This window comes from Vipera berus (assembly GCF_964194415.1).
Source record: "Vipera berus genome assembly, chromosome: Z".
Classification (NCBI taxonomy): Eukaryota; Metazoa; Chordata; class Lepidosauria; order Squamata; family Viperidae; genus Vipera; species Vipera berus.
The window spans coordinates 47,477,684-47,492,252 of NC_138205.1; the positions used below are offsets into that span (position 1 = coordinate 47,477,684).

The 14,569-nt window shown below is 39.9% G+C and overlaps 1 protein-coding gene across 1 annotated transcript in view; it reads left to right on the forward strand.

Moving 5' to 3' along the window:
- Positions 1-6,721: 6,721 nt before the first annotated feature.
- The window catches only part of SCN4A (sodium voltage-gated channel alpha subunit 4), a 118,547-nt gene continuing 110,699 nt past the window's right edge, over positions 6,722-14,569 (forward strand). The window contains exon 1 of the mRNA XM_081346200.1: positions 6,722-6,785. The gene's annotated coding sequence lies outside the window, so the exon portion shown is untranslated. The remainder of the gene's footprint in view (positions 6,786-14,569) is intronic.

Sequence of the window (14,569 nt, forward strand, 5' to 3'; positions counted from 1 at the left end):
TCTCCGTTCCTCCTGCCGACGTTTGGGGAGGTTTGGGCGCCTCCCCAAACCTCCCCAAACGTCGGCAGGTCTCCGTTCCTCCGCACAGACCTGCCGACGTTTGGGGAGGTTTGGGGAGGCGCCCAAACCTCCCCAAACGTCGGCAGGAGGAACGGAGACCTCGCGCGCACCTCCCCAACGCGCGCACCTCCCCAAACCTCCCCAAACTTCGGCAGGTCTCCGGATGGCGGTGGCTTGGGAGAGGTGTGCGCGATCCCGGAAGCACCAAAGCCTCGGCCGCGCACAAGTCCTCGGTAAGTTTTTTTGTTGACTGGAGTATAAGCCGAAGTGGAATTTTTCAGCCCAAAAAGTGGGCTGAAAAATTCGGCTTATACTCAAGTATATACGGTATATTGGTTGGCAATGTTTTTTTTCTTTTTTAGTACAATTGCCAAATGCAATAAACTGGTTTTAGGTATATGTTACTGGAAAGAAAAAGCAATCCCTAATGCGTTACTGATCCCAGAGAAGCATTTGCATGTATGCAGGTATCCTTAGGGTGCCATAGTTATGGATGAGAAATATTGGTTGCAAAGTTGGCATTTCTGGATGTAATACAGATATTTTGGACTTTTCCCACGTGTCCATTGCGATAACTTCCTAGATGTTCATTGTGGAAGTTCCATAGACTTCTGCTGGTCTTGCTCTTTTATTATTTTCTTTTTGATCATTTTAAAGCAGCACGCGTCACCCTCCGCTCTCCAGGATCATCCAAAGAAATTGTAGCTTGATCTCCTCCAGCACCATTCTCCTCTGTCTGTCCATCCTCAGTCTCTTGATGTTCTCCTTCTCCAGATCCCTTTGCAGCTTCCAGAAGTGATAATGAGATTGCTTTTAAAACGTTATTATAAAAATCTCGCGCCTGCATCACAGTAATCAGACGGTACCTTTTACCTTCATACATCACCATCAACCCAACTGGAATCTCCCATCTGAACCTTATATCTCGTTGCTTGAGCTCTTGCATGAGGAATATAAAATCCTTCCTTCTCCTTAAAATCTTTGGAGGAATTTCTTTTAAAACCAAAACTTCTTGATCAGCAATCACCACTTTAGAATCATAGGCAACTTGTATAACTTCATCTCTAATTTCCCTCTTAGTAAAATAAACCACCACATCTCTAGGCAGCTTTCTCTGTCTTGCAATCCATGAATTCACACGAAACACTTTATCCATGCCTCCCTTTATTTCAGATGCTGGCTGATTCAATACCACTTCCAGAGCCTCAGAAATCAGCTGCTTTAGATCTTCCTTAATATTCTCTTTTAAACCTCTAATTCTAACAGCAAACTGCATCTGGTAATATTGAGCAAGACTCAATTCTCTGTCCATTTTGTCTCTTAAATCTTCATTCTCCAGTACTTTTGCTTCTAATATGGCATTCTTTTGAGTCAAATCTTCCACTTTTTCCTCCAATTCTTCCACACATTCAGCCACTTTATACACTGAGGACAAAATGTTTGCCTTCATCACCCTGAACTTCTGTTCCATCCTCTCTTCCATTCTCTCCTCCAATTTCTCCAATTTCGCCTCCATCTGTGCAAATTTATCACCCATTGATTCCAGAATTACCTGGGCATGTTTTTCAAGAGCATCTTGTAAATCCTTCGATGTCAATACATCAGGAAGATGCAACGCCTGCAATGATGATTGTTGTACCGGAGAAGTTCCAGCACTCCGAAGAGTTTTTGAGGGAGGTTTAGCCGCCATCTTTTTCACTTGTGACGCACTTTCACTTTAAGTTTAAAAAGTCCATCAAGCTAGAGAGTAGAATATAATAATCCTCTTCACCTTTTCCTCTTGTACCGCTCTGCCTGCTCCTTTTATTCCATAGTCCTTCCTTCAGGCAGGGGTGGTCGCAGACGCCTGGCTCTGCTCCATGAAGTCCGGAGCAGAGACGCTGACCAGCTGGGAGCCACCCAGGCTACGGGGGAGTTCAATCCTTCAGCCGCCCAAGCTACAAGCTCAGGCGGCCCCGGAGAACTCAACCCCTACCTGGGGCCTCACCCCCTCCTCTTCTCCCGAGGAGGGGGCTTCAAATTCGCCCGAACAGCTGATCGGCGCTGTTTCGGGCGAAAATCACTCAGCTGAGCCGCGGGCAGCCCGGGAAGGCTGTCTCCGGCGCCGCGCAGCCACCGGAAGTCTATTTTTAAGATTATATGCCATCAGATTGATGTCAACTCCTAACAACCACATAGACAGAAATTGTCCAAGGTGATGGGCCCTCAACCTGGCCCATCAGGTCTTCCAACTATATGTTAATCATTGCCACAATGAAGTCCATTTATCATGTCACTAGATTTTTTTTCCTTCCATCTTTCCTTGGGAACTTTCAAGGGAACTAACTATTTGCACAGTATGTCCAAAACATAATAATTTGATGCTGGTGATTTCTGCCCCAAGTAAGAACTCTGGACTGATTTATTCCATGAATAATTTGTTCTATGATTCATTTCATTTTCATTTTTAAGATAACTCTTGAATTGTTTAACCATGATAAAAATAATAATTTGTACTATTGTAAAATAATATTTTGCAAAAATAAAAATGATATTTTATTGATTTTAAAACTGACAGCTTATTGAAATTAGTAAACCTATATTACCCTAATTTTAAAAAATACACAAACTAGTATCCTATTGTTTTAATAATGGAAAGAACAGAATTAAAAGGCATGCCTATACGATAAACCAGTTAAACTACTTTGGCTCCTGGTCTTTGTCCTCAACATTCCAGATATCCAACTTGATTAGGATACTATCATTTGATTCCCTTAGTTTTTTAAGTATGATTGTTACTAGATTAGACTACACAGTAACAAGTTCGGAAAGAAGAAAAATGCAATATTTGGTATAGTTGGGAGATGCCTGAGGATTGCAATGTGATCCCATATCTCTTTGTTGGCACTGTCATTGGATACAGTAGCAGAAAGCTAAACAAGAGAACTGAAAAAGCTTCTTGGATGAGAGGCGAAACATTTTCAAAGGAAAAAAAGCCCCCAAGAAAGTCAAATTGTGTTTTGGAAAAGCACTTTTGGGACAGCCATAACCTGGATGATAGAGAATCTTCATAGACAGAAAGCTGAACAAGACATTGTCCCTGAGAAACAACCAGCAGAAAATGAAAATGTCTTTGCCTTTGCCTTATTTCAAGAAATCTGAAGGAGCCGTAAGAGTTTTCTCTTATATGTTTATATTTGAGAATGGCATGTTGACCAGAGGTTTAAGATCAAGGCTTTAGAAAGTTTGAAGCAATAAACAAACAGCACATGACTATCCATTATTCTTAGCTAAGGATGTTTTATACAATTAATCCAGTTTTCTGGCTTAATAAAGAACCATAAAGAAATTACATGTACTGGATTCCAGCAATATAACAGGCTAAAGTGTGGTTGGCTTTTTTTTTTTTTTTGATTCAGTGTGTGGGTGAAGGTAGACAGTCTCTCCAAATACACCAGCTAGGAAAACAGCCATGCTACTCTTTGGTTAAGAGTACAGACGCTGTATTGAGGTATGGTTGCAATTATAATGTTGAGGTATGCAAATATTTATGATGTCACAATTTCATTTATTACATGGAATAAATAGGCATACCCTATTTTTCACTGAGTGGACTCAAATATTTTGGCAACTGGACTTTGAAGAATAAGAATAAGAAGTGTAGTGATGCTTGTGAGCTTTGGTATTGGAGAAGACTCCTGAGAATACTGTGGACAGCCAGAAAATACATTTCTGGATTATTGAACAAATCAAGCCAAAGTTCTTACTTGAGACACAAACTCAAATTATTCCATTTCAGAAACATTGCATAATGGTGAGATTCAAGGTGCTGGTAATGACCTTTAAAGCCCTACATGGCATGGGTCCGGAGTACTTTAGGGAGCACCTGCGGCCGGCATCAACTTCCCTCCGCCCAGTGTGCTCCCACAGAGAGGGCCTCCTCAGGGTGCCACCGGTCAGAGAGTGCCGACTGGTGACCCCCAGGGGAGGGCCTTCTCTGTGGGTGCGCCAGATTTGTGGAACCGTTTACCGGTTGAGCTCCTGATGGCTCCCGACCTCCGCTCCTTCCGACGTGATCTAAAAACCTATTTGTTTGAACAAGCTGGCCTGGTCTGATGGGTTTGGGTTTTATTATTGTTTTTAATGTATTGTAATTTATTGTTGTATTGCATAGGGCATTATGTTTAATCTTTTCTTAATTTTTGTATCTTTGTATTTTAGTATTTATTGCCCTGTTCATCGCCCTGAGTCCTTCGGGAGAAGGGCGGTATACAAATTAAATAATAATAATAATAATAATAATAATAATAATAATAATAATAATAATAATAATAATAATAATAATAATAATAATAATAATAATAATAATAATAATAATAATAATAATAATAATAATAATAATAATAATAATAATAATAATAATCTGAAGAAGATGCTAATGCTGGGGAAGAGTGGAAAGAAAGAGAAGAAGAGGATGATGACCTTCAGCAAGGTGAATAGACTCAGTTACAGTGGCAAAGAGTGCACAATTGGAAAAGTAGAAAGACCAGCTTAGGGTTAGATCATCATGGAGAAAATCTGTCTGTGTGGTTGCTAAGAGGCCACAGTGATTTGATGGCACACAATCAAACCCCTAATTATTCCATGCCCAAATCATTTCTAAATCTTCCTTAAAGCTAACCAAAATCTCCCTTGAAATTTGTTAGGGTTTTCTCATTTGTTGTGGATGTCATATTTCAAGCATTGTCTTACCTAGGCATTATAAAGTGGTACTAATCATATGATTATGATTCTATCCTTCTGTTAATGCAGGCTAGGATTCCATTGGCTTTTTTGGCAGCTGCTGCTGCACACTGTTGGTTCATATTGTCTATCAGGACTCCTGTATCCCATTTGTAGTTGTTAGTACTGAGACAGGTTCCACCAAATATATCTGTACATTTGGTTTTTCTTGCCTAAGAATAAAATCTTACTTTTCTCACAGTTGAATTTCATTTTGTTGGATAGTACCCAGTGTTCAAGTCTGTTGAGCTCCTTCTGGATCTTGAGCCTATGTTCTGGGTGTTGACTATTCCTGTCAGCTTGGTGTCATCTGCAAATTTGATGAGTTCTTCTTCTATTCCCTCATCTAAATTATTTATGAAGATATTGAAGACTACTGGGCCTAAGACAGAATCATGGGGTATCCCACTACTTACTTCCCTCCATGTTGATATAGTTCCATTAAGGATTACAAGCTGAGTGAGGTTTGTCAGCCAGTTATGAATTCATTTAGTGATGATGCTGATTATCCCATAGTTTTCCAACTTGCTAAGAAGTAGGTTGTGGGCTACTTTGTCAAATGCTTTATTGAAATCCAAGTATACCATGTCCACTATACTATATTATCTATAGTATTATGTCCACTTTATTGTCTATACTATAGATAAGGTTCTATACACTTGTGCAGGAGTAAGAGATTCAATGGGGAAGCACCTACAGAGATCAGAGCTGTAATGTATTGGCCTTATCTGTTTAATTCACTTGCTTTATGTCTGACTGTTTGCTTAATGGCTGACCTACTTTCTCTTCCAAACACAGAGACTGTTTCCGCTGATCTGGACATACAAACTGAGCTGAGAGTCAGCCCTGCAGACTTCTCTGCACAATTGGACTTTGGTTTGGGCTGACCAGGACTGGCCTGCCAAAGGGACTCGAGTCACTGTGACTCCACTGAACCTCAGAGCCCTGGTCTACTCAGCCTGGCAGGCAAGCAGGTAGACTGGGCGATCCCTGTAACCCATGAACAGTCACGAAGGCTGCCTAAGTATCTGCAATATTATGTTAAACAAATGAGAGTTTGTGCTATCTAGGGGGAAGGGGTGTAATGTATTGGTCTTATCTGTTTAATTCACTTGCTTTATGTCTGACTGTTTGCTTAATGGCTGACCTACTTTCTATGTGTTATGTAACGGTTGCTGTACTAAGCTAGACTTGCTGTCTCCAGGCTGTTAAGTAGGTTTGGGGCAGGAAAACTGTTACTTTAAACCTATTAGTCGCCGCCTAGAGGCCAACTGTATAAATAGCTGCGAAGCAGCTATTTGCTTGCTTCTGCTCTGTTCTGAGTTGAAATAAACTTGTTGCTGTTTGAACACCTTGTCTCGCTTAATGCCTTCAAGAACCAAATATTTAACAAGAGCTACTAGAACTAAGAAGACTGTCTTCCTGAATTGCCTCATTAGTTTTAAAAGAGCAAGTGGGAGTGGAGAGGGTAGAAAGCACTTGGTTTTAAAGGGAAACAAAATCCACCATCCCCAAATATACTGCTCAAAAAAATAAAGGGAATACTTAAACAACACAGTGTGCTGTATTTAATAGTAGGATGTCTTATTTTCTGTTCCCTTTATTTTTTTGAGCAGTATATATTCTCCTTTTTGATAGGGTAGAGAAACATATTCCTTTTGGGAGCCTTCGTGGAAGGCTGTACCATCTAGGCACATTACAAAGTAGAGCAGCCGAGTTACAGGACTATCTGATACTTGACTGGCTGCCCAGAGGAGTGAGTGCCAAAGCTGAGAGAGAGGAGGATGCTACCTGAAGAAGCTTGAGGGCCTCAGGTTTCACCATGACCATTTGAAGGCAACAGCAGCTGTTCTGCCAACAGGCACAGCTCGTCTCCAAGCTCCCTCTCCTGAAGTCAGTTAGAAGGGAAAGAAAATTGGACCCTAAAAGGGTCTTTGGTGGGATATTGCTCACACCGTCAAACAGTAAGTAGGCAACAAAATCCCAGTTGCTGGCTGGCAGCTTTCATGCCTCACGGATCATCTTCTGCTCTTTTCTGTCCCTGGTACAGGATGAGTTCCTTAACTTCCATGTCTTCTTGCATGGCTGATTATTCATGCCTGGCTTTGACTGCCCTGGGGCAAATTATGTGTTGCTACTGCTGTTGCTGTTGCTATCACATCTTTGGCAGGAGGAATGCTTGGCTATGTGTGCCCCCCCCCCCAAAAAAAAAAAACAAAGCAAAAAGCTATCTTCCTCCTTTAAATCCCTGGTGGTTAAACAGGTCAAAATGCTACAATGTGGAAAAGAAGGGCATGAGGATGTGTGTGTGTGTGGGGGGGGGAAGCGGGGAGAGGGCAAAATAGAAGAGAGTTTGGGAGGGGGAAAGGGGTGTCTGTGGACCAACTGCGCGTGCAAGAAGAGGTAAAGGACATGGCTGAGATGTCAAAGAAGCTGCTTAGGGCTTACAAAGACTCCATCCTCTTCATGCTTCACAGGATGACTTGAATCTTGGCTTTAAAAGCAGAAATACCCCAGCTCTGGGCGTCTTCATCTATCACTCTAAATATAAACACAGGCCACACAGTGGGCTACACGAAAGGACGTATGTTATTTGCTAGGGCAGTAGTTAGAAAGTAGGATATGTTCTGAATCTGTATTTCATCTGTGGAAGCATCAAGTAAGAATTCAAGCCTTCTGGTATCCTCTTGACCTGGAAGTCTCAGAAGTCAACTAGGTCGTCCAGTAGCTGCTACTTCAAATAATGGCCAAAAGAGACATCTGTCCACGTTCAGAGACACTCTTCTCTGTATTGTTTACTATATGTTTGAAGGATGAATTTAGGATTGAGGCCAAGATCAATTTGAAATCCTGGGGAAAGAGGGAAAGTAAATGAACTGTTTTTATATTGGGTGAATGTTATTTCTTGTCTGGATATTACTGATATTCCTTTTATATGATTTGATATTATTGGATCAAAAGTGCAAGAACATTACCCAAATGTTGTGGTGCATTGAGGCTTCACTAAAAAGGAAGATCTTTGTTCCCAGTTATGGCATGATTTGATTAACTTAAGTGCTTAATGGAGAACAAGTTAAGTTATTTTCTCTTTTTGAACTGTGGAGGGCATGACGTGTTTCAACCCACCCCTTTGGCTTGTTGATGGGAGAAGGATACAGTTTCTGTATGTTTCCCAAGGAGTTCACATCCATTCTGCATTGGAAGCTGAAATAGTCAGGCAAACTGCTCTTCAAGTACCTCCCTCCCCCAAACCCTGCCAAAGGGGGAGGGAAAGCAAGTCCCTTGATGGAGAATTTTGTGCTAGATGACTTACCATTTCCCCACGTAGAATAGCCAGAAAAGAAAATAATTATTTATATGAGAGCCTTCTTAAATAAAAATTGTAATTCTTATTTTCCTGAAATAACAAATGCTGGGGCTCAAGCCAGTGTGGAATTAGATGAGAAACATATTCAGCATAAAATCAATGGTACCTTTAAAATGTGCACATTGTTCAGCTGAACTTGGCTCTTGTTGGAGTCTGCTAGCAAATCATTGTTTTAGTTAGGACTCATTCAAGTACCCTGAACGGTAAAAGCAGAGGAGGGCGGGGAGATGATTTAGGAAGACTTTGGCTTATGACCACAATTGAGCCCATATTATATTGCTAACAAGACAGTTAAGTGAATGTTGCCCCATTTTACAACCTTTCTTGCCACAGTTGTTAAATGAATCACTATCATTGTTACGTAACATGGTTGTTAAGTGATTCTAGCTTTCCCATTGACTTTGTTTGTCAGAAGTTGGCAAAAAGTGACCACATGACCCCAGCACACTTCAACCGTCATAAATTTGAGTTAATTTCCAAGCATCTGAATTTTGATCATGTGACCATGGGGATGCCACAATGGTCATGTGAACAATGGTCATAAATCACTTTTTTCAGGGCTGTTGTAACTTCAAACAGTCACTAAATAAGCTGTTGTAACTCAAGAGCTACCTGTATATTAATCTGTTCATTTAACTACTTCATGCTGGTATTTCATGTATCCTTTTAAAGAACTCTGACAATTATTATATAGGGAAACATTAAGAATCTATATACTACTAAAACTCTACTGTTTGTAACCTTCAGTTATTACATCACAGGGCAACACTTTTTGAATCAATTGTACCTCAAATGAGTTATCCTAAAGAATCCATCCAAAATCTGGGAATCATTACTTCCGTGGGATTGAAAATTGGCAAAGTTGTCAATGGGATCATTGTTTCCAATGCTCCCTGCCAGCTTCCCACAAAGAAAGTAAATGGGAAAGCTGGCAGGATGTTGGAAGTCACTCTTACACTGCTTTTTTGCTTGCCCATGTTACTTCTTAGTTTAGTTAAGGAAATATCTTTCAAACAATGACCCAACAGATCACAGTTGTCTAGTTCTCTATTAAAAATCACCAGAACTTCAGATCCTGCATTCAGATAATATGTTAAGTAGGCTAAAATGTGGTTTATATGCTAACTGTGAGAACCTAGCCATTTCTAAAAATGGGAACTAGTCAATCACATATTAAATGTATTCCCTAACTGTTTATTGCTAACCAATGTTTAAAGTTCAGCACATTGTATAAACTCAGCAGGAGTGCTATAGTTCAGAAGGAGCTCTTATAGTTCTCGGGTGCTTCTCAAGGTTTCCTTAAACTTTGCACACTACAAGTGCTGAGAAACAGTTCACACAATTATTGGAACAGGGCTTTTCTAAACTATTAAGTTATTATTATTATTTCCTTAAATTTAAATGTGATGAAGAGGTGTGAATGCATTGTTTTGATATCTCTATATTTTAAGCTTTAAGGAAGTGTTTATGATGCTTCATTTTTGAGGCTACCATAGAGAAGAGAAAGATTTATGAATTACTGTTGTAATGTCAAGATGTACATTAAATGAAAGCGTATTCTTGCAGTTCCTTGAGACTCCAGTCTAAAAAGCAGTCCCAAATCACACACAGTTAATGTTCTTATGAAAATTTCCAAAACTGAGAAAACAGTTTATATGAAGAAAAGCTTCCCTTTTTAGATGAACACTTATACATTACCAAAAATGAGGAAACATTTAATGTGAATCTTCTTTTTGATGAAATTTGGAAATCAGTTTCAAAGTTTGATTAATTTGGAAGTAATTACTGTAATTTAGCTATAAATATAGCACATTTTTCACAGCATAAATCAGGGCTTTTCAACCAGTGGTACAAGTACCACCTGTGGTACATTGGCACCTGGCAGGTGGCGATCATCCTAGAAAAGTGGTAGTAGGGGAGGGGAATGAACTAAACCAGTGGCAGCACCACACAAACCTGAGTGAAAGATGGCTGGAGCTGCAGGGCTGTCAGGGCTCAGCGGAAGCGCCAGAATCAGCGCCAGGCTCCAGCTGGAGCTCAGCGCTGATCCTGGTGCTTCTGAGCCCAGAAGAAATGCCAATCAGCTGGAATGTTGCAGCATCTCCAGGCTCTTGTGATTTACATTCCGATGCTTGGCAACTGATTCATATTTATGACGGTCAGTGTCCCAGGGCCATGTGAAGTGACCAAAACCTGCTGCAACCACCCAGCAGAGGGGGGGAAACCAAACACCCCCTACCGCACCCCTGCTGCCAATCCTCAACAGAAATGCTCACAACAATGAAAACCTCGGACTGGAGGAAAAGCACTGCTGGGCAGGCAGGCAAGTGTCTTGCTCGGCAGTGGCTTGGGGGGGCACTTTTTTCAGTGCCATTGTAACTTAGAACAGTCACTAAGCAAACTGTTTTAAGTCGAGGACTACTGTACTTCATCACTTTTTCCCTTTTTTTTTTGGTCATCAAGTTTTTGACACCTTGCTAGGCGACTGGTGGTACTCGGATGTTGCAGTATCCTAAAACTGGTACAATGGGTGAAAAGGTTGAAAAGCCCTGGCATAAATAAGTTCTTTGACAGCAGTCCTGGTCCTAACTGTTTATGGGCAACTTCAGAGTTCTTGCTCTTCCTATTCAGACTTCAGCTGGGCATCTGTATGACCTCTGTGGTGGACAGATGGCCTTTCAACTTTTATCCTGCCTATTTAGCACTTTATAAAAACAATTTCCAGATCAAATCTGGAAACCTTAAACAGAATATGAGCCATCAATTCTAAATTAGACCATATGGCACAAAGCTTTTTGTGTGCACAGGGCAAACAAACTGAGAAGCTACTAAGATTCAAAATGGGTTTATAAATACAGGGCCTTTTTGGAAACAACTAATTAGTTTTTGATTTGAGTGTAATATATTACTTCTGAGCATGGCTTCTTGCTTTGCTTATCTGCTTTCCAAAAGGAGGAGAAAGTGAAAGACTTATGCTGTATACAAAACCACATGCACCATCCCTAGTATTCCAGAATTTATAAGAATGAGGTGGATGCAAACTTAAAAATTGATTTTGTAATAATAAAATATATTCAGTGAATTATAATAACTTGCAAAAACAGCAAATAAAAGTTTTTTTTAATGGCAGAACAATTGGTAGATATAAGGATGGGATATGTAGACCAATGATTTAACTTTTGTGACAATCAGCTTCATTGTATTTTTCATTCAACCCTCATACCTACTAGGGGTTTAGTTTCTGTCCTAACAGGAAAGTGAGGCTTATACTCCTGATATGGTTGTTTAAAAACATTCTGTTCTTCCACTTGGTGAATGCAGTGTTCCATTTTGGGGAACTATGATTTGCAATGTGTTTATTTCAATTTTCCCTAAAAGTTCAAGGACAGCAAACTATAATTAAATATTACACCAAATAAAACCAGTTAGAAAGGTTATTAGGTAAGAAATCAGCAGATGGAATCCTAGCTTCTAAGAGAGGAAATATTAAGATTACCATAGGAGTCAAAATATTTGAGTACATTTTCAGAAACATGGATTCACCATCAAACCCATTCATTTTCACAGTCTACAAATGTAGAGGTAGAGCTGGTAATTTTTTCTATTGCATGGTAAAATAGCAATCCTTTTAAGACAAGCTTCATGAACTTGGCATGCTGGTGATGTATTGGGCTTTGTTTTCACCAATCTCAATAAACATTCTACGTAAACACTTCTGAAACAAGCATATGTTAGAATGTTCGTTCTGAAAGACTCATAGCTCTTGATTGGCCTCATAGTTTTCAATTGTTATGATAATTCCTATGTAGCACATGTTTTCAGAATCAGAAGCAAACATGATAGTTTATAGCATTCTAAACAAACCTTATTGCATTCTTGGACAAAGTGATAAAATTAGCAAATTAGAGGAATGCTGTGGATATAATGTACTTGGCCTTAACTAAGGCATTTGATAAAGTAGACCACAACCTACTACTTGATAAGATAGAAAAGTGTGTGATGTACAGCATCACAACCCAAAAGATTTGTAACTCGCTGATCAACCACACTCAGTGTGTAGTCCTTAATGGAACTGGATTTACATGGAGGGAAGTATGCAGTGGGGTACCCCAAGACTCTGTTTTAGGCCCAGTATTCTTTAATATCTTCATAAGATTATTTAGACAATAGAAAGGGAATTCATCAAATTTGCAGAAGACACCAAGCTGGCAGGAATAGCCAACACTTCAGAAGAGAGGTTCAAGATACAGAATATTGACAGACTTGAACACTGGGCGCTATCTAACAAAATGAAATTCAGTGGTGAAAAAAGTAAGGTTCTACATTTATGCAAGAAAAGCCAAATGGACAGGTATAGAATAGGTGGTACCTGGTTCAATAGTAGTAACTGTGAGAAAAATCTAGGACTTCTAGAGGCCAATCATTTAAATATGAGCCAGCAGTGTGCTAAAGCTGCCAAAAAAGCCAATGAAATCCTAGACTGCATTAATAGATACAGTATATAGAATCAAGATCAATTGAACTGTTAATACCACTTTATAATGCCTTGGTAAGACCATGTTTGGAATAGTGCATCCAGTTTTGGTCACCATGATATAAAAAAGCTACTGAGACTCTAGAAAACAGCGCAGAGAAGAGCAACAAAGATGATTAGGGAATTGGAGGTTAAAACATATGAAGAGCGGTTACAAGAATTGGGTATCTCTCGTCCCAGCTTCTGCCAACCTAGCAGCTCGAAAGCACATAAAAATGCAAGTAGAAAAATAGGGACCACTACGGTGGGAAGGTAACAGCGTTCCGTGCGCCTTTGGCGTCTAGTCATGCCGGCCACATGACCACGGAGACGTCCTCGGACAAGTGCTGGCTCTTCGGCTTTGAAACGGAGATGAGCACCGGCCCCTAGAGTCGGAAACGACTAGCACGCATGTGCGGGGGAACCTTTACCTTTACCTTTAGTTGAATGAAGAGAAGGACTTGGGGTGACATGATAGCAGTGTTCCAATATCTAAGGGGCTGCCACAAAAAAGAGGGAATCAACCTATTCTCCAAAGCATCCAAAGGCAAGACAAGAAGCAATGTATGGAAACTAATCAAGGAGAGTGCCAACCTAGAACTAAGGAGAAATTTCCTGACAATTAGAACAATAAGTGGAATGAGTTACCTCCAGAAGTTATGGGTGCACCAAAACTGGAGATATTTAAAAACAGATTGGACAACCATTTGTCTGAAATGGTAAATTTCCTGCTTGTGCAGGTGGTTGGACTAGAAAACCTCCAAGGTCCCTTTCAACTCTATTATTCTTTTAGATTCTGTTCTGTCATTTGCAGTCAAAAGACATTGCATAGATATGCTGTTTTTCTCTTGATAGATTTTTTTTCTGGTAAGGAAGAAAATCTGTTAAAGTGGGAAAACATGGGAGAGGGATACATACAGATCTGTGGAATCCAACAATTGTACTTAGTCACAAGGCCAGTTGCATAGCAACAGCTTTGTCTGGTGTAATTTTCCAGCCGTAGAATGGAGATCATTCATAAGCGAGCTATTTGATAGACACTAAGCCTTCTTCACTTCAGAATACAGCCTCTGCTGAGACTAGGACTCAACCAGGAATTTCACCTGTTACATTTGGTCTGTCAGCATCCTTGCACTACCATCTATGTGCCCCAAGAGAAATTAATTAATTAGTTATATCAGCAACTGGAAATTGTTTAGTGACCACAGTTGTAACTGGCAAGTTGGTTGTTTAGTGAAGCAGTTATTAAGTGAAACCACAATTATGCTTAAGATCTTATTTCCTTTGCTTTACAGATTTTCAAAAGTCATAAATACAAGGACTGGTTGCAAAGTTATTTTTTCATCACTGTCATAACTGCAAACAATTGCCAATCTGGGCATTCACTAAATAAGACTGACCTATAATATTATGAAGTGGATCCTACCAACCTGATTAACTGATAAGAGAGCTACTTATCTAGAAAAAAATGCCATTTTAACAATATGAAAATATTACAATCACCGAGGTTGTTTCAATTTATCAGCTGCTAATATTGTAGGAGATTAGAAAACCAGTTTGGTGTAGGGTAGAAACCAGGAGTCTGTGAGTTCTAGTCCCACCTTAGGCATGAAGCCAGCTTGGTGATCTTGGATCAGTATCTCTTTCTCAGCTCTAGGAAGGAGGCAAAGGCAAACAACTTTTAAAGTATCTTGCCAAGAAAACTCCAGGGACTTGCCCAGGTAGTCTCTGAGAACTGGACACAGTTGAACAGAAGTTGAATAATGCCTTGGAGAAAAATTATGTAAAGCTAAGGTAGTCAATAATCAGGACCAGTCCAATAGCCCTTTTTCAAACCAAAAAATTAGACTAAAGATTATATCACTTTA